Source organism: Hyperolius riggenbachi, chromosome 4 (genome assembly GCF_040937935.1).
Source record: "Hyperolius riggenbachi isolate aHypRig1 chromosome 4, aHypRig1.pri, whole genome shotgun sequence".
NCBI classification, from domain to species: Eukaryota; Metazoa; Chordata; class Amphibia; order Anura; family Hyperoliidae; genus Hyperolius; species Hyperolius riggenbachi.
The window spans coordinates 97,194,257-97,218,660 of record NC_090649.1 but is presented as its reverse complement, the minus strand read 5'-3'; the positions used below and the strand labels follow the sequence as shown (position 1 = coordinate 97,218,660).

Sequence of the window (24,404 nt, the reverse complement as noted above, 5' to 3'; positions counted from 1 at the left end):
TCTTCCGCAGCCACCAGCACTACTACAAGCACCACATCCGCTCCATTTGACACATAGCAGGAGCTATTTGGTTGGGAATTAACTGATTCACAGCCATTATTGTTACATGTGTCTGCTGACTGTGATGTAGAGGGTCAAAGTTTAGCCCAATGATGTAGTATAAGGGGCGTGTCAAACTCCCATAATGTTCCGAACGCGAACCAGCGATGTTCACGCGAATAAATTCGCATGCGAACCATTCGGGCCATCTCTATATGTAATCCCATTGAACAGTATGCACGGGTAATTGTGTGTTTTTGCCAGAGTCAGGCTTGAATTCATGACACACTTAAAGCGGATCCGAGATGAAAAACTAACTATAACAAGTAACTTGTATATATATCTTATCTAGTATATGATTACCTCTTCCTGTGATACAATGAGAGCAGCCATATTCTGCTTGTCATCACACAGGCAAGCTGCTCTGCATCTCCACCCCTCAGCCTGTGAAAACTGTGAAATAAAAAAATCAGTTTTACTCACCTGGGGCTTCTACCAGCTCCCTGCAGCTGTCCCATGCACTCGCAGTCACTCACGGAGCCTCCGGTTCCCCGCTGACAACTAGTTCTTCAACATCTTCAAGAAAGCCCTCAAAACTCACCTTTTCACTCTGGCCTACTACCCCTCACAAGTGCTCTAAACCCACAGCTGAACTCTGGTCTCCTACCTCTCGTGTCCCTACCTCTCTCTTTAGATTGTAAGCCTTTGGGCAGGGTCCTCCTCCTTTTGTGTCCAACCTGATCATGCACCTCCGTTACTGTGAACCCATGCTAGGCATATGAGTGAACCTAACTTGCCTAATCTCCAAGCTCCCCTCCAGTGACTGACTAAGCATTACCTTGTACTCATACTGTGCTGCATGATCTGATCTTTCTTGTATTCAGGTATTGTCATTTTGCTGTATGTCACCCCTAAATATTGTATGTATCCCTATTTATTGACCACGCATATTTTTCTTCGTGTTCTCGCCCGCAATAGCGTCCTGCTCCTGTGCAGGTCACTATCGAGGACGGGAACATGAAGAAAAATATGCGTGGCCAGTCCTGCGCAGGTGCACAAAGCCCACCAACTCCCTGTCAGCGAAAACGAAATTAGCTGACGGCAGGGGAACGGAGGTTCTGTGAGTGACTTTGAGGGTACGGGGCGGCTGCAGCGGGCTGGTAGAAGCGCCAGGCAAGTAAAACTGATATTTTTATTCCTCGCTTAAGTGTCCCTTTTAAGCAAACCTGAAGTGATTTTGAAGTAAAAAAGAGATACTTACCTAAGGAGAGGGAAGGTTCTGGGTCCTAATGAGACTTCCCTTTCCTCTAACGGTTTCTTCATTCAAGGGCTTTATCCCCATTCAAATCTCCTGCCACAGGAGGCTTCAGAAGCCTTTTGGAGCCCGAAGACGGGTGGCTCTATACTGTGCATGCAAGAGAGCACGCTTGCACATGCCCACTATGGAGATGCCGCTTTTTAGGAGCACTCAGGCTCGGAGGCTCCTGAAGAGGACTTCCAAAGTCTCCCTCGGTGGAAGAGAGCAGTCTTCGACCCACTGGTCGGAGACTGCTAAGGGGGTGATAGCACTGGAACGAGGGGACCAGGAGAGGAACTGGCAGGCTCTACAGGATCCAGAGCCTTCCCTCTCCTTAGATAAGTATCTGTTTTTATATTTAAAATTCACTTCAGGCTCACTTTAAGAGAATGTTAAGATGCTGTTTCATGCTTCCTTTTTATTAACATGCAGTATTTTTTAAATCACTTACGGATGAAAAACACTAAAAAGATTCTACAGAGTCATTGTTCAGTTCTGACAGCCATTTACGTCTGCAGAGACAGATGTCGTGGTTTTCCCTGAAATTGGAGGTGGTTGGCAACAAGTTAGATGAGTTCTTACTGCTAATAGGTCCTGGTAAGTAAGAATTGAAAAAGAACATGTGACCCCAGCACAGTACATCACAAAAAGCAGCATGACAGGCCATCAATAGCTGGGAGTGCTCTACAGCCAGCACTGACGTCAATGGAACAAGAACAGTTTCTAAGGTAATACTCAGCAGATGAGTTCCCTGAGTCATTTACTTGCCTATTACTAAACATTCCTAGCAGCTGCGCACAGCTAACTTCACTGCGTAAGTATTCGGTAAGCTTCATTAGAAGAGAAGTCAAAGCACAAAGTGGAAGGATCCATCCCTCCCTGAAAATCTCTTCCACCAGGGGCATATGCCCCCCCTCCCACACACTCCAGTATTGGCGCAGTAGCACTATTTAAACCTGATCCTGATGCCCCCCATCTCCTCTTCCTCCTGGCATACACTCTGTGCTGCACACACGGCTCCCAGTGTCACGTGATCAGAAGCTGTGTATGCAGCACAGATGTCTTTAACCCTTTCCTTACCAATAGTCTCTGGCCCCTTAAGGGCCAGAGACATTTTGTTTAAAAAAAGAGGGCTCACCGACGTCACGCCGCTCTCCCATTGCTGTTGTTATGACAGCAGAGCTCCATGAGCCAGTCAGTAGCCCATTTCATTGTCTTCTGACCCTGTGATCACTGTAAGCCAATCACATTGATCACATGGTCAGGAGCCAATGAAATCTGCTCCTGACCGGCTTCCGGAGCTCTGCTGTCATAACGACAGCATAGCGAAAGGGCTGCAGCCACGGGAATTGGCATGATCGGCTCGAGCGTGCGGTGCGGCAATTGAAATCCTTGGTAGGAATAACAGGTCCCAAGAAATGAAGAGTTAATTATTAACACAGTAGAGGGAAGCCCCTGGATAGGAGTGTACTGCACATGCCCAGTATGGTCTGTGCCTGCGCAGTACACTCCCAGTGACATCAGCAGGAGAAAGGACACGGCAATGCAGGTGCAGTGGTTTTCAGACTTTAAAGTCTGAAATTCTAGGAGTGAACCAGAGGCGGGGCCGGAGCATCGGTGAGTGGCTGTGTGGGCGCAGGATGTCTGTGGGGGACCGTTAGAAGCCCCGGGTAAGTTCAACTCATTTTCCCCTGACCCCCCTACAGTATTCCTTTAAGTCCACTGCTGGTTGCTGGGACTCTGGTTGCTGGGCACTGACGGCCAATGCCTGAGCAATAGGAGAGAGCCACTTACAGATGGAAAAGCAGTGCCTGCGCAGTTACATGCAACTGTGAAAGAGTTAAATATCAGGTATGTAAGTGGCTGACTCAGACAGGAAGTGACTACAGTGCGACCCTCACTGATAATAATTTCCCTTTTTTATCTCTTTCTTGCTCCCAGAAACCTTTTTCTGCTAGGAAAGTGTTTTATAGTTGGAATTTCTTATCAATGAGGGTCACACTGTAGTCACTTCCTGCCTGAGTCAGCCACTTACATACCTGATATTTAACTCTTTCAGGCAGAGAAAGAAAAAATGGAACACAGCATAGTTATTTGTGTGCTAGGCACTGTACATACACATGTCTATCTCATCATGTCACATGTCACTTCGGGTATCCTTTAAAGTGTACCAGAGATGATTAAAGGATACCACAACTGAACGTGTGTGGTTAAAATGAGTGCAGCACTGTATAGGGTGTAATGCGCACATACCTACTGTTCCTCCCGCCCCCCTCCCTCACACTCTATACACTCCGGTGTGCGGCGACTTGCTTGACCTCTGCTCCGGACATACTGCGCCCTGTGTGCATGCTAATTATGTGACGCTCGGTGTAATGGAGCGCACACGCAGCGTAGAGGGGACAGCAGCTTCTGAGCCTCGCGCTGTGCGCCGGCCAGAAGTGAAGGGGGAAGGACATACTGCGCACACAGGGCGTAGTATGTCCGGGGCAGAGGTCAAGCAAGTCGCCGCACACCGGAGTGTATAGAGTGTGAACGGCGGCAAACGGAGGGGGGCGGGAGGAACAGTAGGTATGTGCGTATTACACCCTATACAGTGCTGCACTCATTTTAACCACACACGTTCAGTTGTGGTATCCTTTAAATGTAAATGGCAGACCGCGGGAGGACGGTAAGGGACTCACCCGTGTCTATGGGGCTGGAAGAAGCCCCGGGTAAGTATTGAATCTTTACATTTAATCATCTCTGGTTTACATTAAAGCGGACCCAAACCAAACATTTTTTTTAATTAAAAATATTTAGTTGCACCACTCTGACACATACAAAGATAAATAAACACTCCTTTAAACCTATGATCATTTCAGTGCATGCTTTTCACCCTTCTCTTTTCATAGCTAGGGTTATACTGGGGGCAGCCATTAGCAATTCCTCCATTGCTTGACACCATCTACTCCACCAGTTTGCCGGAAAAATCCCGACAATTTGAAAAGAAGGGAGTGGTTCCTCCAATAAATGTAAAATATTTTATATTTGTCATCATGCAGCTGAAAAAAAGGCTGCTATTTATTGTTATAATTTAGAAAATAGGTTTTATTTCTGAAATCTTGTATTTTTAATTTGGGTCCACTGTAAGGTTAGAAGACTTTTATACTTACAAAGGTGGCTTGTAAGAATTTGCAACCACCGTCGGAGCCTGCCGGGAAAAAACGTTCCCTCCCCCCCCTTCAGTTTATCAACTTTTTTTAGCAAATCTGCAAGACGCTGTTGTCTGATTAACCTGAAGAAGAATCCGGTAAAACCCTGTGAAGTGCATTGTTTATTTTAAAGTGTTGCATGAATAAGTATTTTATTTACATAGCACGCCTCCTTTTCTATTTGACAAGCCCTTGAGAGGAGGTTGGGGAGTCTCAGTACTGGAATGGTGAGGTGGAGGGGGACATGGATTAACCAGAGGCTTTCCACTACTGAGGTAAATATCTAAATTTGGTCAAGCCAATTTTTCCTCTACAGGTACACTTTAAAGTGACACTGAAGTGTACACACGCGACAACAAACATGGTGGAGACACGTTCTGAAGCTGTCTGTCACAGACTACGTAGTGACGACTCTCCACCGGCTGTTTCCTCAGACGTCTGTTGGTAGAGACCCTGCCGTCTGTAGAAGACTTTCGTACACACCGCAGGACAACAACAGACTACGCGACGGTTTGCGCGGCAAAAGCCACAAGCGATTGAATTGAAATTGTATAATTGCTCAAACTAGACCTTGTCTGCAGACTATCGTTGTCACTCACAGCATACACACCAATGACAGTTCGCACGACAAATGTCTGTACAGACATTTGTACGCCGTGTGTATAGGCCTTTATAGTTTAAAATACAGAGTATGGTTTGCAGAGCTAATGAACCTTTGAACTTCTCTTCTCACTGAACCTTATCTGAAGCTGTCTGTCACTGTTTCTTTGATGTATAGCGCTCCAGAAATCAGTGGCCAATTTGGTTGTGGAGCTCAGAGAAGCTCTTTTGCATACAACTGAAATGTCTTAACTCTTCCAGTACTGGGAACAATATATGACTTGTTTCTTTGCTACTAATGTTCTATTTCTTAGCTGCTTAGCTGTACTACTCATACAATTTATTATTTCATAAGTTTATTTTCACTTCAGATTCCCTTTAACATCTTTTTAAGCGCATGGAAGCATGGGCTCAGTGCTATTTGTGGTCTTATGATAATCATTTATCTTGTACAATATAATCTCATTATAATAAACTCGGGTATAGTAAACATTCACGTAAACATTCTATTATAAGTCTGTGAGAGCAACGCCTGATAAAGTAAACCCGGATATAATAAAACTTCTTTTATAGTAAACATGTTTTTGCCCACTACATGATGCAGACTCTGGATATAGTAAACAGAGGGCGGCGCAGGCATCATATGGCCCTAATGTGAGCAGAACGTTTTGCAGGACAAGTACTGCAAGTCCCGCCCACTGAGGTATCAGAGCCACTCACAGGAAGCGAGTGGCTGCCTCTATTCAGTGATGGCTGCAATTTTTCAGGAGCCCTGGATATAGTGTACCATCAGTTTGTCCAGCCTAGTTATGCAGTCCTAAGGTATACTTAACCTTGTAGTCCACCAAATGTGCAAGTGCAAGTACTGTACATCCAATGGGAGGACAGAATTGGTCCTTTGCAGAAAGTACCAAGGCATGCTGGGCCATTTCTAGGACAATTTCTGATTTTCTTGGCCCCTTGGAGGTTACTATAACTAGATTATACTGTATTAATATGTTTTATGATTTGTGAAGAAACTATTTCATGCATTCTTTCTGAACAGGAAGTGCTGTATTTTCCTCAGCTCAGTGAGTGACAGCAGGTCATAGCATACGCTCATCGCATAAAGCAATTATTATTCTGCAAACATGAGGCAGAGGACAAACACTGCCATGTTCAATTATGAAGAGCGTACATTGCACCTGCTGCCCCAAGGTTGTGTATGACAAGCACCGGAAGCTGTGGGCTGGATGGACAATGCCGTTCCCTCCAATGTATGTTTCTCAACGAAGCGGAATATTTTTATCTCCAAACGATCCCTGACTTGGTTGCTGGGAGGCACAGGAAGCATTCGTGACATTCTTTTCTCTCTGCAAATTGTGTTTATCATCATGCAGATCCAATGAGGCTCAGTTTATGAAACACAAATAACAAAGCAGCCTCTACATTAGCATTGCACGTAACACCATAGTATAGTGGAATCAGTTTATACAGGCTGCATCATGAATCTGGCCCAAAATATCTCTTCGGCCTGATGCAAACTGGCGGTAAAAAACGGTCCGTGCGCAAATAGTAACAGAATGGGTCCTAAAGAATGGAAATGGATCCAATATCATCCTTTGGACCTGTTCACATTGGTCAGTTCTAATGGATCCGTTGCGCAATTTTTCTGGACTGCTGAGCAGGGGCGTAACTAAGAGCCTCCGGGCCCCCCTGCAGAAATTGTGAGCGGGCCCCCCTCCCCCAGGGCCTGCTCGTGGCTGTTTTGGAGAGCTGGAGGGGTCGCACCATGAGGGGAAAGCTATGGCCACACTCGGCGGGGAGGGGGGAAGGTCCCCCCCCCTCCCTCACCTCGGGCTTTCCCCTCTGTGCTCCCCTCCAGCTTCAATAGCTATACAAGTGCAGCGGCAGGCAAACATACCTTCCGTGCGTCCGGACGCTTCTCCCTCTAGTGACTAACGCGACTTCCTGTTTTATACAGGAAGTCGCGTCAGTCACTAGAGCGAGAAGTGTCCGCGCTGGAACGCACGGAAGGTATGTTTGCCTGCCGCTGCCCACCGCTCCGCTGCACTTGTACAGCTATTGAAGCTGGAGGGGAGCACAGAGGGGAAAGCCCGAGGTGAGGGAGGGGGGGACCTTCCCCCCTCCCTCCCGAGTGTGGCCATAGCTTTCCCCTCATGGTGCGACCCCTCCAGCCCCCCAAAATGGCCACGAGCGGGCCCCAGGGGGCCCCCCCGCGGGCGCATGGGCTGCATCCCCTATTGTTACGCCCATGCTGCTGAGCCCATCGGAACGGAAGCTGAAGCACTGCATTGGGGGCAATGAGAAAACGGAACGTTTCTTCACACTAATGAAGAAACAGAACGTTTTAGCCAGCAAAATACACTATGCTGATGGGGGTTTGGGGGGGGGGGATATGGGGAAACGGAACAGAAGCAGCTAAGTGGAAACGGATCGACCAGTAATCTCGTTCTATTTTCACTGATCCATTTGCCACTTAATTGCCAGTGTGAACTGGGCCTGCAGCTTCCCATGGGTTAAAAGTAAAGTCAGGATAATTTGAATAAGAAAAAGTCAGTTAAAGAGAACCTGAACTGAAAATGAAAAGTCAAAATAACCATACACAGGTTATACTTACCTCCTATGTAGTCTACTCCTCAATCTCTTTCTCCTCTCCTGCATCCTGTTTGTCCACTGTGGTCAATGGAATTTTCTGTCGTCCATTTTAAAAATGGCCATTACCCCATAACAGCTTCCAGGTCAGCACACTGTTAAACTGTAACATCACCCACTTTAGCCATAGGGAAACATGGACATTACCTTGCACATTCCGTTGTAGCTGACAGCTGCTGATATATAACTGACAGCAACTGGTATGTTTCCGTTCTGACAAAATATTGTCAGAACTGGAAGGGATCACTGTAAGAAGAAAATGGTGAGCTTCTGATGGTGAGGTTAGTATGTCATATTCATTTGTAATATCTATTTTAAATAATTTTAATCGTTTTAGGTTCCCTTTAATTTGGGGCTTCTATGGAGCCAATCACACAATGTCACGTATAACAATATCACTCTTTATTCTTGATTCTTATTTGCTTAGATACAAAATGTGGGTTCATCAAGATCAGGCGCACAAAGCAGATTTCCAATTCACAACAAAACAGCCTGACTCATGTTTCATGGATCGAAGCCGCTTCCTCAGAGGTGCACGATATGCATAAAATCTGTTAAAAACACACAATGTGCAATCATGTATACGTCAAAAACATACCTATTTCTGGAAGATAGCGTATAACAGGTTTCCAAACATGAAGCAGTAGATTTATATCTTACCAGTGTCTGAGCCCGAGCAGGACTGTGGTAGTGTGCATGTGTACAGAGGCTGCACGTCAGAAGTTCCAGCAGTAAAGGAGACTCAGAGATGAAGTAAAGTAAAGCTCTGATACTTACCTGGGGCTTCCTCCCGCCCCATAAACATGTTTAAGTCCCACACTGTGCTCACGCAGTCTGCCGTTCAGCCGTGGTGAGCCCCGATAACAGGGTCAGTCGATGCCAGTCTGGGTTTACTGCTCACCCGCAACCTCCCGCGCATGCGCAGTAAACCTGGACTGACGTCACTGAGCCATTTTAACCGCGGCTCACTGCGACTGAACGGCAGACTGCGTGGGACTTAAACATGTTTATGAGGCGGGAGGAAGCCCTGGGTAAGTATCAGAGCTTTATGTGACTTCATCTCTGAGTCTCTTTAAAGAGAACCTGTAACAAAAAAAAGTTCCCCTGGGGGTCCCAGTGAGGCTTGCCACTCCCCTGTAGCTGCAGGCAATTCAGCGCTGGCTCCCCCGAAGTGGCCCAGAATCCTCCCTCGACAAGCCTGACAAGAACTGATTTATTTACCTTTCCTGGCTCCAGCGGGGGCGCTGTTGTGGCTCGTCGCAGGGAGGTAGGCGTAAATAGCCGATCTCCGTCAGGTCCGCTCTACTGCGCAGGCGACTTGCGCCTGCGCAGTAAAGCGGGCCGACAGCGATCGGCTATTTCTGCTCATCTCCGAGCGGAGAGTCGATACTGCGGAGACGGGAAGGTAAATATTTACATTCCCGCAGTTCGGGGGGCCTTATCTCCGCCGCCGTGGGACCGAGGAGGATGGGGGAAGCCTCAATAGGATCCGGAGGCTTCCCCCACTCCAGGTGAGTAACCCCCAAGGGAGGTTTTTCTCATTACAGGTTTTCTTTAAAGAGGTCTGTGGAAGATAACAGGGGAAGCCTCTTTACGGTCCAGAGGCTGCCCCCTTCCAAGGTAAGTATCAGTAAATATGCATTGTAAACATCGCGGGTTTGCTTTAAATCCTACATGCTGATAACTGCCAGCCCCATCCTACACTGCTGCGCCACATCATTTAAATATTTTGTGAGTGCATTCGGACTAAGTACTAGGGGCACCGCTGCCGAATCTAGCCCAACACGGCGTCACCCTATGTGGATGAAAGTTTCTCCTCCTCACTGTAGTGTAAGAAGGTAGAGACCAGTGGCAGCCTTGGGGGGAGGGGGGGGGGGGGGGCGAGAGCAGGGGCACCTCCAGCGTACAAGCAAGACGCGCCCATGCTTGAGGCCTCCCTTCAGCCTAAGCTGGGCTGCTGTCTGCATCTTGTCCCTCTCCCTGCTACGTTCGCCTCGTGGCCCCATCTTCCATAACTTCCATAACCCCGATCCAGATCCAAGCCTCACCGCTAATGCGTCCCGTCACCATACGGTATACATATGGAGCGGTATATGGCCTACACTTATGGCCCTAGGCCCCACACAGCATGATGCAGAGCTTGCCTGGACTCAGGGTCTGTGGGCAAACATCTGTCTGGTCTCTCCCCATTGTTATAATGACTGCATGTGTGGGTAAGGTGTTAAACAAGCTGAAAAGTTTTTGACAGTCCCTAGACTCCAGGAGGGCTTCTTTCTGACTTGTGTGAGAGACTGACAGGGACAGGAGTCCGATTACAGGCAAGTAACCTGTCTGATGTGGGACTGCAATACAGATACGTTCTCTGCTCCATCTCAGGCTATTCTCAATTTCTCCACTCCTCTCTCTGGGCTAGTGCACGCCAAAATGACAATAGCAATCGCTAGCAATTTGTGAGTGTGATTTTGTGAAGTGATTTTCAGAGCGATTTTTGAATGAATTGCTCAAAAACATGCTACATGCAGTATACGTGCGATTTTGAAAAAATCACAACGCTGCTGTGGGAACACCCACATAGGGTAACATTAGCCAAGCGCTTTTCAAATAACTGTTGATTTAAAAAACGCTCAGAAGCACTCTTGGTGTGCACCAGCCCTCCCTCATTCACCTTTGTTTCCCTCTTCCCCTAGTGCTGACTGTGTGTTCTTGTCATACAGGAAAGCTAAATAAAAGTGCAATCCTGGTGAGGCAAAATATTATTATTTAGTATTTATATAGCGCCGCCATCTTCTGCAGATGCATATATCCCTGCATCATATGGGTATCGCATGCGCTATCTGACACTATGTGGCATATTCCACTGAATTGTCCAAACTAAGTCTATCTCCCGTTCCTCTCTCGGGGAGTTGTGCCAGCGCTGTACCCCGTTCACATTTGCTGCTACCAGAAGCCCTCAGAAACACTCGTGTCCTTGAGTACTTCCAAAGATAGGCAGCTCCGTAATACGCCAGCACACTTTTGTGCATGGGCAGTATGGAGCCACCTGTATTCAGAAGCACTCGGGGACATACGCGCTTCTGGATCTTTCAGGAACCCCCCCCTTAAAAATCCTGTGTTTGCCCCTGAGTGGTGATAAATGTTTGCGCTAAAGTGGAAAATCCCTTTTGGCCTCCAGGATGTTTATAAGAGTGGACTTTTTACACACACACGCCAGGATATGCTGTCAGCCACGGCTCTAGTAAAATACTATGTAAGTAGTAGACTTGGGCCTAGCTGACCTATTGAGATAAATATGAGGGTCCAAGAAGAGCCTGAGGCTTATGTGAAATACAGAAGCTAAAATACAGAATTCAGCCACAGCAGAGTCAAATGCTGACTGTGTCACTCACTGATACTGATCAAACCTGTTTTACTTTCCCTGTCAACAAAATATTTGTGTATAGTTATAATGAGGTGTGGTGCCTGTATTGCTGAGCTAGATGTAATATTAGGAAATGGTGGAGTGCTGATACTTACAGAACGTGCAGGTTGGCACACCCTTGCTTCAGTAACCTGTGCCTTACATGCGTACAGTAATAGTAATAGTTCAGCAGCAGCGCTCTAGTAGCATGGCACCTCAAACGTTGGATGAGCCGATCTGTGGAGACAGATATGTGTGGCTTTAACATAAGGGTTGCATTACTAAAGTAAACCTGTGGGGACAGTTAAAGTGGGTTAAAACTCTGATATAACATTCAATAAAAATGTGTTTTCCTACTTTGTATTACCACTACAGTTACCATATTTGTTTTTGTGCACAAGTGATATTGTCTGCTTACAAATTACATGGTCCCAAAGTGCAGTTTATGTGCTCTGAAAACTGCCATTGTATTTTTAAGCAGAGCTGCTGTATTTATATATTAAAAAATCTATCTAGTGATCTCTTCTCAGAGAGCTCAGTTTCAGCACTTTGCTAATGTTTACTAAATGTACCTGGCAAAGGAATGTAAACAAAAGATAATGTGATCACCTCTTCAGATGCGGCCAGAATCAGCCCACTGAAGCAAGGAGCTTTCCACTGAAGAACAATGTGCTGTGTTTAACTGTTTGAATGCTGTTTTTCTTTTTTTGTGGTAGTAGGTTTAAGTCTGCAAATAATCTTTTAGTGCAAAGAAGAAATGATGAGTTTCATACCACTTTAAAGTGTACCCGAGACGCTACACTGGACGTTCTTTTTTATACTTGCTTGGGGCTTCCTCCAGCCCCATGAGCACCGTGGCCTCCATCACAGTGGCGTATCTAGGGCATTTGACACCCGGTGCTAGGTATTGAAAGACACCCCCCCACCCACGGTCAACCACCTGCGGCGCTTGAAGCGCGCCGCGGCGAAAAAATGGGCGTGGCTATGACCGGATGGGGCGGAGCTAATTTAAAAGTGCACCCAAGTTTTAGTCAACCTTTCTCCAGAAAATTCACATCATTGCGCAGCTTTTCTCCAGAAAATACACAAAATGTCAGAAGCTTTCAACATAAAATACACGTAATGCGAGAACATTTCACCAGACATTACACGTTATATGAGCAGATTTCACAAGAAAATACATTCAATCATGTCGGCAGATTTGACCAGAACATACACAATGTCAGCACCAGATTTCACCACAAAATACACAATATCGGTAGTTAAACTGACCACAAAATACACAATGACGGTAGTTAAACTGACCACAAAATACACGACGGTAGTTAAACTGACCACAAAATACACAAAGACGGTAGTTAAACTGACCACAAAATACACAATGTCGGCAGTTAATCTGACCACAAAATACACAATGTCGGTAGCAGATCTGACCACAAAATACACAATATCGGTAGCAGATTTGAGTGTTGGCAAGCTGATAGCCTGGTGGGTAGGTGGTTAAAGTGAACCTTAAGCCAGAAAAAAAAAATGAGTTTTACTCACCTGGGGTTTCTATCAGCCCCCTGCAGCAGTCCTGTGCCCTCGCAGCCACTCACTAATCCTCTGGTCCCCCGCTGCCAGCTAGTTTCGTTTTTGCCGACAGGCCCGTCAGGACTGGCCAAGCGTAGCTTTTTCCGCATTCCCGACTAATTAGCGCTATTGCGGGCAGCAACGCGTACAAAAATACGCGTTGCCGCATATCTATGCGTGCGTAATGCGGCAACGCGTATTTTTGTACGCATTGTGGCCCGCAATAGCGCTAATTGCAGTCGGGAATGCGGAAAAAGCTACGCGTGGCCATTCCTGACGGGCCTGTCGGCAAAAACGAAACTAGCTGGCAGCGGGGGACCAGAGGATTAGTGAGTGACTGCGAGGGCACAGGACTGCTGCAGGGAGCTGGTAGAAGCCCCAGGTGAGTAAAACTCATTTTTTTTTTCTGGCTTAAGGTTCACTTTAAGGGTGAGCAGCCTGATTGCCTAGTGGGTAGGTGGGCAGCCTGCTGGGTAGCAGTGGTGGGTAGGGGGGCAGCAGTGGTGTGTAGGTGGGCAGCCTGCTGAGTAGCCTGGTGGGTAGGTGGGCAGCAGTGGTGGGTAGGTGGGTAGCATGGTGGGTAGCCTGGTGGGTAGGGGGGCAGCAGTGGTGGGTAGGTGGGCAGCCTGCTGGGTAGCAGTGGTGGGTAGGTGGGCAGCCTGCTGGGTAGCAGTGGTGGGTAGGTGGGCAGCAGTGGTGGGTAGGTGGGCAGCCTGCTGGGTAGCCTGGTGGGTAGGTGGGCAGCCTGCTGGGTAGCAGTGGTGGGTAGGTGGGCAGCAGTGGTGGGTAGGTGGGCAGCAGTGGTGGGTAGCCTGGTGGGTAGGTGGGCAGCCTGCTGGGTAGCCTGGTGGGTAGGTGGGCAGCAGTGGTGGGTAGGTGGGAAGCAGTGGTGGGTAGGTGGGCAGCAGTGGTGCGTAGGTGGGTAGCAGTGGTGGGTAGGTGGGCAGCAGTGGTGGGTAGCCTGGTGGGTAGATGGGCAGCCTGTTGGGTAGCCTGGTGGGTAGGAGGGCAGCAGTGGTGGGTAGGTGGGCTGCAGCGGTGGGTAGGTGGGCAGCAGCGGTGGGTAGGTGGGCAGCAGCGGTGGGTAGGTGGGTAGCAGTGGTGGGTAGCCTGGTGGGTAGGTGGGCAGCCTGCTGGGTAGCCTGGTGGGTAGGTGGGCAGCAGTGGTGGGTAGGTGGGCAGCAGTCGTGGGTAGCCTGGTGGGTAGGTGGGCAGCAGTGGTGGGTAGGTGGGCAGCAGCGGTGGGTAGGTGGGCAGCAGCGGTGGGTAGGTGGGCAGCAGTGGTGGGTAGCCTGGTGGGTAGGTGGGCAGCCTGCTTGGTAGCCTGGTGGGTAGGTGGGCAGCAGTGGTGGGTAGGTGGGCAGCAGTGGTGGGTAGCCTGGTGGGTAGGTGGGCAGCAGTGGTGGGTAGGTGGGCAGCAGTGGTGGATAGGTGGGCAGCAGTGGTGGGTAGGTGGGCAGCAGTGGTGGGTAGGTGGGCAGCAGTGGTGGGTAGCCTGCTGGGTAGCCTGGTGGGTAGGTAGGCAGCAGTGGTGGGTAGATGGGCAGCCTGCTGGGTAGCCTGGTGGGTAGGTGGGCAGCAGTGGTGGGTAGGTGGGCAGCAGTGGTGGGTAGCCTGCTAGGTAGCCTGGTGGATAGGTGGGCAGCAGTGGTGGGTAGGTGGGCAGCAGTGGTGGGTAGGTGGGCAGCAGCGGTGGGTAGCCTGCTGGGTAGCCTGGTGGGTAGGTGGGCAGCAGCGGTGGGTAGGTGGGCAGCAGCGGTGGGTAGGTGGGCAGCAGTGGTGGGTAGGTGGGCAGCAGTGGTGGGTAGGTGGGCAGCAGTGGTGGGCAGGTGGGCAGCAGCGGTGGGCAGGTGGGCAGCAGCGGTGGGTAGCCTGCTGGGTAGCCTGGTGGGTAGGTGGGCAGCAGTGGTGGGTAGGTGGGCAGCAGTGGTGGGTAGGTGGGCAGCAGTGGTGGGTAGGTGGGCAGCAGCGGTGGGTAGCCTGCTGGGTAGCCTGGTGGGTAGGTGGGCAGCAGTGGTGGGTAGGTGGGCAGCAGCGGTGGGTAGGTGGGCAGCAGTGGTGGGTAGGTGGGCAGCAGTGGTGGGTAGCCTGCTAGCAGTGGTGGGCAGGTGGGCAGCAGCGGTGGGCAGGTGGGCAGCAGCGGTGGGTAGCCTGCTGGGTAGCCTGGTGGGTAGGTGGGCAGCAGTAGTGGGTAGGTGGGCAGCAGCGGTGGGTAGGTGGGCAGCAGCGGTGGGTAGCCTGGTGGGTAGGTGGGCAGCAGTGGTGGGTAGGTGGGCAGCAGCGGTGGGTAGGTGGGCAGCAGCGGTGGGTAGCCTGGTGGGTAGGTGGGCAGCAGTGGTGGGTAGGTGGTGGGCAGCAGCGGTGGGTAGGTGGGCAGCAGCGGTGGGTGGCCGGGCCAGTGCACCTGTAAAAGAAAAAAAAAACATTCACTTACCTGCAGATGAAACCTCTCTTCCGAATCCCAGGCAGCCTCCGCAGCTCCTCTTGAATGTCCCGCGCCGTCTCCTGCTGCGTCATCAGTGCAGGGCTACGGGAAGATGGCCACCGAAGCCCGCACTGGAGACAAAAATAGACGGCAAGATGGCGTCGGCGGCCATCTTGCCATCTATTTTTGTCTCCAGTGCGGGCTTCGGCGGCCATCTTCCCGTAGCCCTGCTCGGGTAAACTGAGGGCAGCTATCAGCCGCCCTGTCAGTGCCCGTTCTGCCCGTGGAGGGGAAGCGCCGAAGGAGGGGACCCAGGTGAGGGAGATGTGGGGGGGTATTTCCCCCCTCCCCGCCGACGCTGCCACCCCTCCTTCAGCGCTGCTTCCCCTCCTGTGTCATCAAGGCTTCTGGGGAGGCCTTGATGACACCCCCCCTGGAGCTGACACCCGGAGCGGAGCGCTCCTGGCCGCCCCATGGTAGGGACGCCACTGCTCCATCACTATCCTCCCCTCCATTCTGGCACTATGACTCCTGGTAATCCGGTCAGTCTTGAGTGGGGATTGCCCAGCCTTGGAGAACTCACGGAGAAGCACATGATCAGTTTGATCAGCTGATAGATTTGTAAGGCTCTGATTTGCTGGTCATGATCATACTTTAAACCAAAAAGTCACAGCAAATCAGAGGCTTACAAATCTATCAGCTGATCAAACTGATCATGTGCTTTTCCATGAGTTCTCCAAGGCTGGGTCATCTCTAGTCTTGAGACACAGGAGACCAGGAAGTAGTGGGGGTGACTGGGTAATACAGGAGAACAGGGGACTAACTGTAGGTGACACAGGAGACTAGAAGGGTGCATGTGGTTGAGACTAGAGACTAGAAGTTGGCCATTGTTATCTCAGAATGGGGTGACTGTGGGTAACATAGACCAGGTTCCGGTGGTGACTGGATTTTGTTTCACATTTAGGGCTCAAACCCACTAGCAGCCTTTTCTATGTGCTAGTGATTTAAAAAAAGCTCTTGCTAATGCAATGCTATGGGGGAAATTTTAAATCAAATCGCTCAAGTGGGATCACAGTCATATCATTCATTAGCAAGAGCTTTTCAAATCACAAAGCGCTCAGAAATGCGCACCCAGTGAGTTCCATGCCTCATTTATATTAAAGCGGACCCAAACCAAATATTTATTTTAATTCAAAATATTTAGTTGCACCACTCTGACACAAAGATAAATAAACACTCCTTCAAGCCTATGAGCATTTCAGTGCATGCTTTTCACCCTTCTCTTTTCATAACTAGGGTTATACAGGTGGCAGCCATTAGCAATTCCTCCATTGCCGGACACCACCTACTCCACCGTTTGCCAGATTCTGTCCCGGCAATATGAAAGGAAGGTAGAGGTTTCTCCAATAAATGTAAAATATTTTATATTTGTTATCATGCAGCTGAAAAAAGGCTGCTATTTATTATTATAATTTAGAAAATAGATTGTATTTCTTAAATCTTTTATTTTTTAATTTGGGTCCACTTTAAGGCTCGGTTCACATTAGCTTTTGCCAATGAAACTGGCCGTACGGTTCTGTGGTCTCTTTTTTTCAGACCATTTCGCTCAGCGGAACGGAAACGGAGGGTTTTGCAGCACAATAGGAACTTATGGAAAATTGACATTTTACAGCACACTGGTTGTAAAAACGGACCGTTTTCCCGGATCCAAATGCAGATGTAACCGGGCCTTATTCACTGTGATTACCAATTCTGTACTTTGCACCGATTCTGTATTTTGTACCAACTCTGCATTTTGTGCATTGTTGTGTACCATTGCCTGCATTATTATGTACCTCGTGTTTGTTTTTCTTACTTTGTACAGCGCCACAAAATATGTTGGCACTTTATAAATAACTTTACAAATCAATAATAATAATACTCTGAAGAAACATCTGTCTAAGTTAAAATGATTTATTTTCATCTGAGCTTTATTAAAGTTCTTCATGGTCTATATTCATCCAGCAATTCATTTTAAACCAGTAGCTGGATATGATTGGATAGCCACTTTTCACAAGGTAGTGTGATTTTATAGTTTTAATTATGGTCTTTATTCTTGATGCAGATCATGCAGACCCAGACTATTTCATCAAAGACTATCCAGCATGCCTACAGCAGACTGCCCCAGCTGAGAGGTGTGGATGCTGAGCCTTGCAGGGTACCCTGTCTCCAGCAGCAGCAGACACACACACACACAGGCAGAGCCCCCACCCCACATGTGTGCCTCACTGGAGCTCCTCCTGCCAGCAGCAGCAGCCATGCCTCCTCCATCTCAGCCAGGCTTCCTCCAGCTACTGCTCAGTAGCATCAGGACTCAGGAGCTCCCAGCAGCGTTTATCCCAGCATCACCCCGCACTGCGCATGCGCGGCTCCCAGACTGCATCAAGCTGCTCGGGCTGAGGGGCTGGATGTCATAGGCTGCTGGTAAGTAACCCTATCTGCTTATGTTGAGTAGGACTCGCTTTGCCTCGTGCTGTAGATGTGGATAGCCTGCTCCCTTCTCTGTGACACCCGCTGGGGGTGCAGGAGACATGCCCGGCCTTTCATATGTACGGAGGCTGCTGCGATCCGCGGATCTCTATTATCACAGCCCGGACTCCGGAGAGTCTCCTCGCTGGGCTTTGTCCTTGGGAAAGTGAGAGATCTGCTGCAGCTGCGCTTTGCTTAGTTTGATGGATTTGTATTGCAGAGCTGGTGTGGTGATAACTATCAACAGATAATGTAGCCCTTCCCTCCATAGATCCTGTGGTGCCCCCCCCTCTATAGACCCCGTGGTCCCCCCCCCCCTCTATGGACCCCGTGGTCCCCCTCTCCATAGACCCCGTGGTCCCCCTCTCCATAGACCCCGTGGTCCCCCTCTCCATAGACCCCGTGGTCCCCCTCTCCATAGACCCCGTGGTCCCCCTCTCCATAGACCCCGTGGTCCCCTTCCATAGAGCCGTGGTCCCTTTCCACATGCTGCGATCCACAATCGACAGGGGGCACGCTGCGATCCACAATCGCTGTAGTTTGTGGATCGCAGTGCGTCCCCCTGTGTGGTTTGTGGATCGCAGTGCGTCCCCCTGTGGTTTGTGGATCGCAGTGCGTCCCCCTGTGGTTTGTGGATCGCAGTGCGTCCCCCTGTGGTTTGTGGATCGCAGTGCGTCCCCCTGTGGTTTGTGGATCGCAGTGCGTCCCCCTCAGGGGCAAATCCAGGATTTCCAAGGGGGGGGGGTTCCTGAAAGTGGCGTGTGGGCGTGGCCAAAACATGGTGTGTGTGGAGCCAAATACTAGCAGTTTCTAGGCTAAATTGCACTCCCCCCAGTATAGATTAGATAGGTATATGCCCCAGTATAGATTAGATAGGTATATGTCCCCCAGTATAGCTTAGATAGGTATGTGTCCCCCAGTATAGATTAGATAGGTATGTGTCCCCCAGTATAGCTTAGATAGGTATATGTCCCCCAGTATAGCTTTGATAGGAATATGGCCCCAGTATAGGTTAGATAGGTATATGCCCTCAGTATATGTAGCCAGGGGGTATATGCCCCCAGTATATGTAGCCAGGGGGTATATTGTCCCCAGTATATGTAGCCAGGGGGGGCAGTATATGTAGCCAGGGGGATATGTGCCCAGACTGTATATGTAGCCAGCAGGGGGATATGTCCCAGTATATGTAGCCAGAATGGCTGGCTTCCAAACATTCCACCCGGCGGGCTGCTGCACTTGCCTGAGGGGACTGAGACCGCACGCTCGCATCACTACTCCAAACGAGCCTCACTGTTCTCCAGGCAGCCTCTCCACGGTCTGGACTTGAAGTGTCCAATCATGGGCAGGGGAGGAGCGCGGGCCGGCCGCTGCATGGCGTGGTGACGTCATGTCATCCGGAAGGTAGCCATGGAGACCAGTGGGACGCCATCACCGGCCGGCGCTGCCGATAAGTTAATGCATCTGCTCTGGGCCCCCCGCTCTAGTCAGAGTCCTCCTCGCCCCGCACACAGATATGAGCAGGCGGCAGCTGCGCATCTGTGGCTGCCGCTGCTCAGATTTAGAGGAGACATTTGCGAATAGTCTCTGACTTCCGGTTTTGGTGCAGGGGGGTGTTCTGTACACCCGGAACAACCCCTTCCGTGCGCTTGTGGATCGCAGTGCGTCCCCCTGTGGTTTGTGGATCGCAGTGCGTCCCCCTGTGGTTTGTGGATCGCAGTGTGACTACAGAGCCCGTGGTTGGAGATTGCAGTGTGTCCCCTGTAGTTTGTGGATCGCAGTGTGACTACAGAGCCTGTGGTTGGGGATCGCAGTGCGTCCCCTGTAGTTTGTAGATCGCAGTGTGACTACAGAGCCTGTGGTTGGGGATTGCAGTGTGCCCCCTGTAGTTTGTGGATCGCAGTGTGACTACAGAGCCTGTGGATTGCAGTGCGTCCCCTGTGATTTGTGGATCGCAGTGTGACTACAGAGCCTGTGGTTGGGGATTGCAGTGCGTCCCCTGTAGTTTGTAGATCGCAGCGTGACTACAGAGCCTGTGGTTGAGGATTGCAGTGCGTCCCCTGTAGTTTGTGGATCGCAGTGTGACTACAGAGCCTGTGGTTGGGGATTGCAGTGTGCCCCCTCCTTTTGGGGCTGCAGGCGGCGCTGGTGAGGTCACAGAAAAGGCGAGGGAGGGATGAAGGGGGATCAGGCTGAGCTGTGCTGCTGAAAGTACAGGACTCCTCTGTGTTCTCTCTGCACAGGAGCCAGGCTGATGGGGCTAGCCTGGGGTAAGCTCCATCTATGTATATATGTATGTCTGTGTGGGAAGTAGCATGGAGAGAGGCTGCATGCCTGAAACAGCTGGATCATACCACAAATTGAAGGCCTGAGTTGTACTGCTGCATACTATACTTGTCCAGTGTTCTCAACATGTTCCCTTTTCTGAAAGACAGTATTTGCTAAGTACCCCCTATTGTCTATAATATTGTCTCAAGTATCCCTGAACACAGCATATATTTGTTGGGGGGGGGGGGGGTACTCAATAATTGTGTATAAATACTTGAAAGAAGTCCTTTATGCTTGTGTTTAACTGAAAAAGGCTTATTTAGGCAGGGGTCACACTTGTCTTTCAGTTTCTACACTTTTCAGAAAACTGAAAGACAAATGTGACCTCTACCTTATAACAGCTAATGTAATTGGCTGATGGTGTAGCAGTTGGCTGATGGTGTAGCAGTTGGCTGATGGTAAATGGTTAAGGGCTCTGCCTCTGACACAGGAGACCAGGGTTCGAATCTCGGCTCTGCCTGTTCAGTAAGCCAGCACTAATTCAGTAGGAGACCTTTGGCAAGTCTCCCTTACACTGCTACTGCCAATAGAGCGCGCCCTAGTGGCTGCTGCTCTGCTCTGACGCTTTGAGTCCGCAAGGAGAAAAGCGCAATATACCGTAAATGTTATTTGTCTTGTCTTGTCTTGTAATTTATAGAGAAAACTGACAAATTGCGCAAGATGTCAGTTTTTTTTCTGCATGTGAAATCTGCATTAAAGTGTGACCTAGCTCATTGATTAACATGAGTTCTCAGTTGAAGTCAGTTTTTCTGTGCAGAAAACGCGTACGAAAGCCGGTAAGTGTTACCCCTGCCTTATGATTTGCCATGTCCTCAAAGCAAACCTGAGGTGGTTTTAAAATAAAAGTTTTGATACTTGGGCAGCATGGTGGTGTAGTGGTTAGCAACCTCCCCTTGCAGCGCTGGGTCCCTGGTTTAAATCCCAGCCAGGGCTCTATCTGCATGGAGTTTGTATGTTCTGCCCGTGTCTGCGTGGGTTTTCTCCGGGTACTCTGGTTTCCTCACACATCCCAAAAACATACAGAGAAGTTAATTGGCTTCCCTCTAAATTGGCCCTAGCCTATGATACATATGTATATAGTAGGGATTAGATTTCAGAGTCCCTCTGAAGGACAGGTAATGGACAACTGAAGTGAGAAGAATATAGAGGCTGCCATATTAATTTCCTTTTAAACAATACCCCTTACCTGGCAGCCCTTCTGATCTATTTGGCTGTAGTAGTGTCTGAATAACTCCAGAAAGAATCCTGCAGCTAATCTTGTCATATCTGATCCTAATGTCAGAAACACCTGATCTGCTGCCTGCTTGTTCAAGGTCTATGGCTAAAAGTATTAGAGGCAAAGGATCAGCAGGGCAGCCAGGCAACTGGTATTGCTTACAAGGAAATACATATGGCAGCCTCCATATCCCTCTTGCTTCATTTGTCCTTTAAGTGACATGACTATGTACTATGTGCAGTGCTGCAGAAGATGTTGGTGCTATATAAATACTAAAACAATAATACTTACCCAAGAAGAGGAAAGTCTCTGAATCCTCCTAGAGTAGTGATAGCTAACCTTGGCACCCCAGCTGTGACAGAACTACAAATCCCATCATGCCTCTGCCTCCCTGAGTTATGTTTAGAGCTGTCAGTATTGCAATGCCTCATGGGACTTGTAGTTCCACCACAGCTGGAGTACCACGGTTAGCCATCACTGTCCTAGAGGTTTCCTTCTGCTTAGGTAAGCATTTAACTTTTTTTTTTTTTTTATTGCCGCAGGTTCACGTTAATCCCAAAATGGACTGTAATAGGTTGGCAATGACTGGTTCAAGTCCCCTAGGAGTATGCATACGATGTGTTGATAACCTAGGTACTAGTCTAATGTAATCCTTACCACTATAGGGCTGTCACTGGAGACTTATTGCTAGGCACAGCTGCTAATAGTTGCTAAGACGCAAGCCCCAGTAGAGCATCAGCAATTATCGCTGTCACGTTTCATAGTTCTTAACCTCATTGGATACCCTTAGCAGAAGCAGCAACTACTAGCCGTACACATCTGCAGCTGCAAAGTCTTTTGAAACAAGCAGTCTTGGTAAGTTCATTCCACCATTGTTTGCAAAGAAAGCTGCCCAAAGATAACAACAAATGTTAAAGTGGACCTGAACTCAGAACTTCCTCTCTGCTCTTAAAAGAGAAGGAACAACATCATAACCTGTAAAGAAAAACATTCCTTTGTTGCAACTGATACCAATCCTGCAATAAATATGCAGTTATTGTTAATTCTGTATTTGCAAATGAGCAGTCAGCTGACACAGCAGAGGTATCAAATTACAACTTGTGCTTATTCACAGATGAGGGGGAATTAGACAGGCTAGACTCTGTAAATACATACAGGGTGCATTTCTCTCTGTTTTCCTTCTGTCCTGTGCAGGAGTTCAGGTCCACTTTAAGAATTTACCGAAAAGGAGATGCACCAATTCTGGAGATGTTTGATTTAGCAGTTGGTTAGTATATATCTGCAATAACCCCCAACACGCCTGAGGGCCCATTTCCACTATCGCGAATTCGCATAGCAAATACAAGTGAATGGGACTGTTTCCACTTGTCAGGATTCCTTTGCGTTTTTCTGTGCAGAAAAAAATCGCATGGCAGAGCCATCAGAATTCACATACCGCTATGCGAATCGCATACAATGTATTTAATTGGGAATTCGCATGCGGTATTGGTATGCAAATTTTAATGCTAATTCGCATGCGAATTCGCATAGAAACAATGGAAAAATCACACCAGCACTGCCATGGTTAAATTCGCATACATCGTCATCCATGCGAATTCGCATAAAAATTTGCATAGACCCGCATGCGAAATTCGCATCCGCATGCGAATTTTTCCCGTGACGATTCCCATTGCACAAGTGGAAATGCAGCCTTATGCTTCGCAGTACTGCACCTGCATATCATGAGCGCATGCTATCTGTTATTTTATTGCACCTGTGCATCATGTCGGCAGGGAGTTTTTTTAAACTTGCATGTTGGACTGTCTGTACATCGGTCTTGAACAGTCGCTCATAAAATGAGATGAGAAATTGCCTCTGTGGTCAATACAGTAGAATCCCTTTATAGCAAACTCCAAGGGATCGGGCAAAGTAGTTTAGTATATCAGAAATTGTCATACTCAAGCACATGCAGTAAAATATACTATAGTACTTTATCTTAACCTCCTTGCCGGTTATCCCGAGCTCAGCTCGGGGTAACCTGCGCAGGAGGATATCTCAGGCCCCGCTGGGCCGATTTGCATAATTTTTTTTTTGTTACAAGCAGCTAGCACTTTGCTAGCTGCTTGTAACTTTCGATCGCCGCCGCTCGCCGCCGATCCGCCGCAATCCGCCGCGCCGAGTCGCTCCCCCCCGCCCCAGAGCCCTGCGCTGCCTGGCCAATCAGTGCCAGGCAGCGTTGAGGGGCGGATCGGGATTCCCTATGACGTCCCGACGTCCATGACGTCGGTGACGTCATCCCGCCCCGTCGCCATGGCGACCGGGGAAGCCCTGCAGGAAATCCCGTTCTCAACGGGATTCCCTGCATACTCTGATCGCCGAAGGCGATCGGAGTGGGTGGGGGGATGCCGCCGCTTAGCGGCTATCATGTAGCGAGCCCTTGGCTCGCTACATGATTTAAAAAAAAAAAAAATTAAAAAAATGTGCGCCGCTGCCTCCTTGCCGGATTTTTTAGACCGGCAAGGAGGTTAAAGGACAACTGTAATGAGAGGTATAGGGAGGCTGCCATATTTATTTCTTTTTAAACAATACCAGTTGCCTGGCAGCTTTGTTGATCTATTTGGTTACAGTCGTGTCTGAATAACAGCTGAAACAAGCATGCTAAGCTAATCGTGTCAGATCTGACAAATTTCAGAAACACCTGATATGCTGCATGCACACAGTGTCTAAGCTGGATGACAATGCACAGCGCTCAATATGCCGGGATTTGCATGCAATAATCATGCAACAGCTTACGCAGGAAGTATAGGTCTTACCAGTAAATACAGGTACAGTATTGATAGTGTGTCACAAGGCAGGCTGCATCTGAATGACCAACTGCATGGATGTGCAGAGCCTAAATATAGGCAGAATACACAACTTGCATTCAAAACAAATGCAACTAAATGGAGGATGTTGGCTTCCAAAAACAGTTTGTGCGCGTTCACAGTGTGTGGAGGGATTGTTCTGATGATAGAAACTGGTGGCCATCCTTTGGTGTACGTTACTGCAGAGATCTGGAGCAAAATGGGGTCTGCAGAAGGAAGTGTGTAGAAGCTGAAAATATCAACTTCCGGCTCCATTCACACCTAAGCGGGAATCGCGCGATTCCCGCTTACCGCTAGTTTTTTTTCAAAACCGCTAGTCCTATTCTAGCCTAA

At 49.0% G+C, this 24,404-nt stretch overlaps 1 protein-coding gene across 3 annotated transcripts in view; it reads left to right on the top strand.

Moving 5' to 3' along the window:
• The first annotated feature begins 17,478 nt into the window (after positions 1-17,478).
• Positions 17,479-24,404, top strand: part of RNF144A (ring finger protein 144A) — a 78,377-nt gene continuing 71,451 nt past the window's right edge. The window contains exon 1 of one of the 3 annotated variants that reach the window (XM_068279097.1): positions 17,479-17,642. The gene's annotated coding sequence lies outside the window, so the exon portion shown is untranslated. Of the gene's footprint in view, positions 17,643-17,766; positions 17,854-19,894; positions 19,955-24,404 lie in introns of those variants that run through there. The other 2 variants (XM_068279098.1, XM_068279099.1) reach the window with 2 other exon arrangements.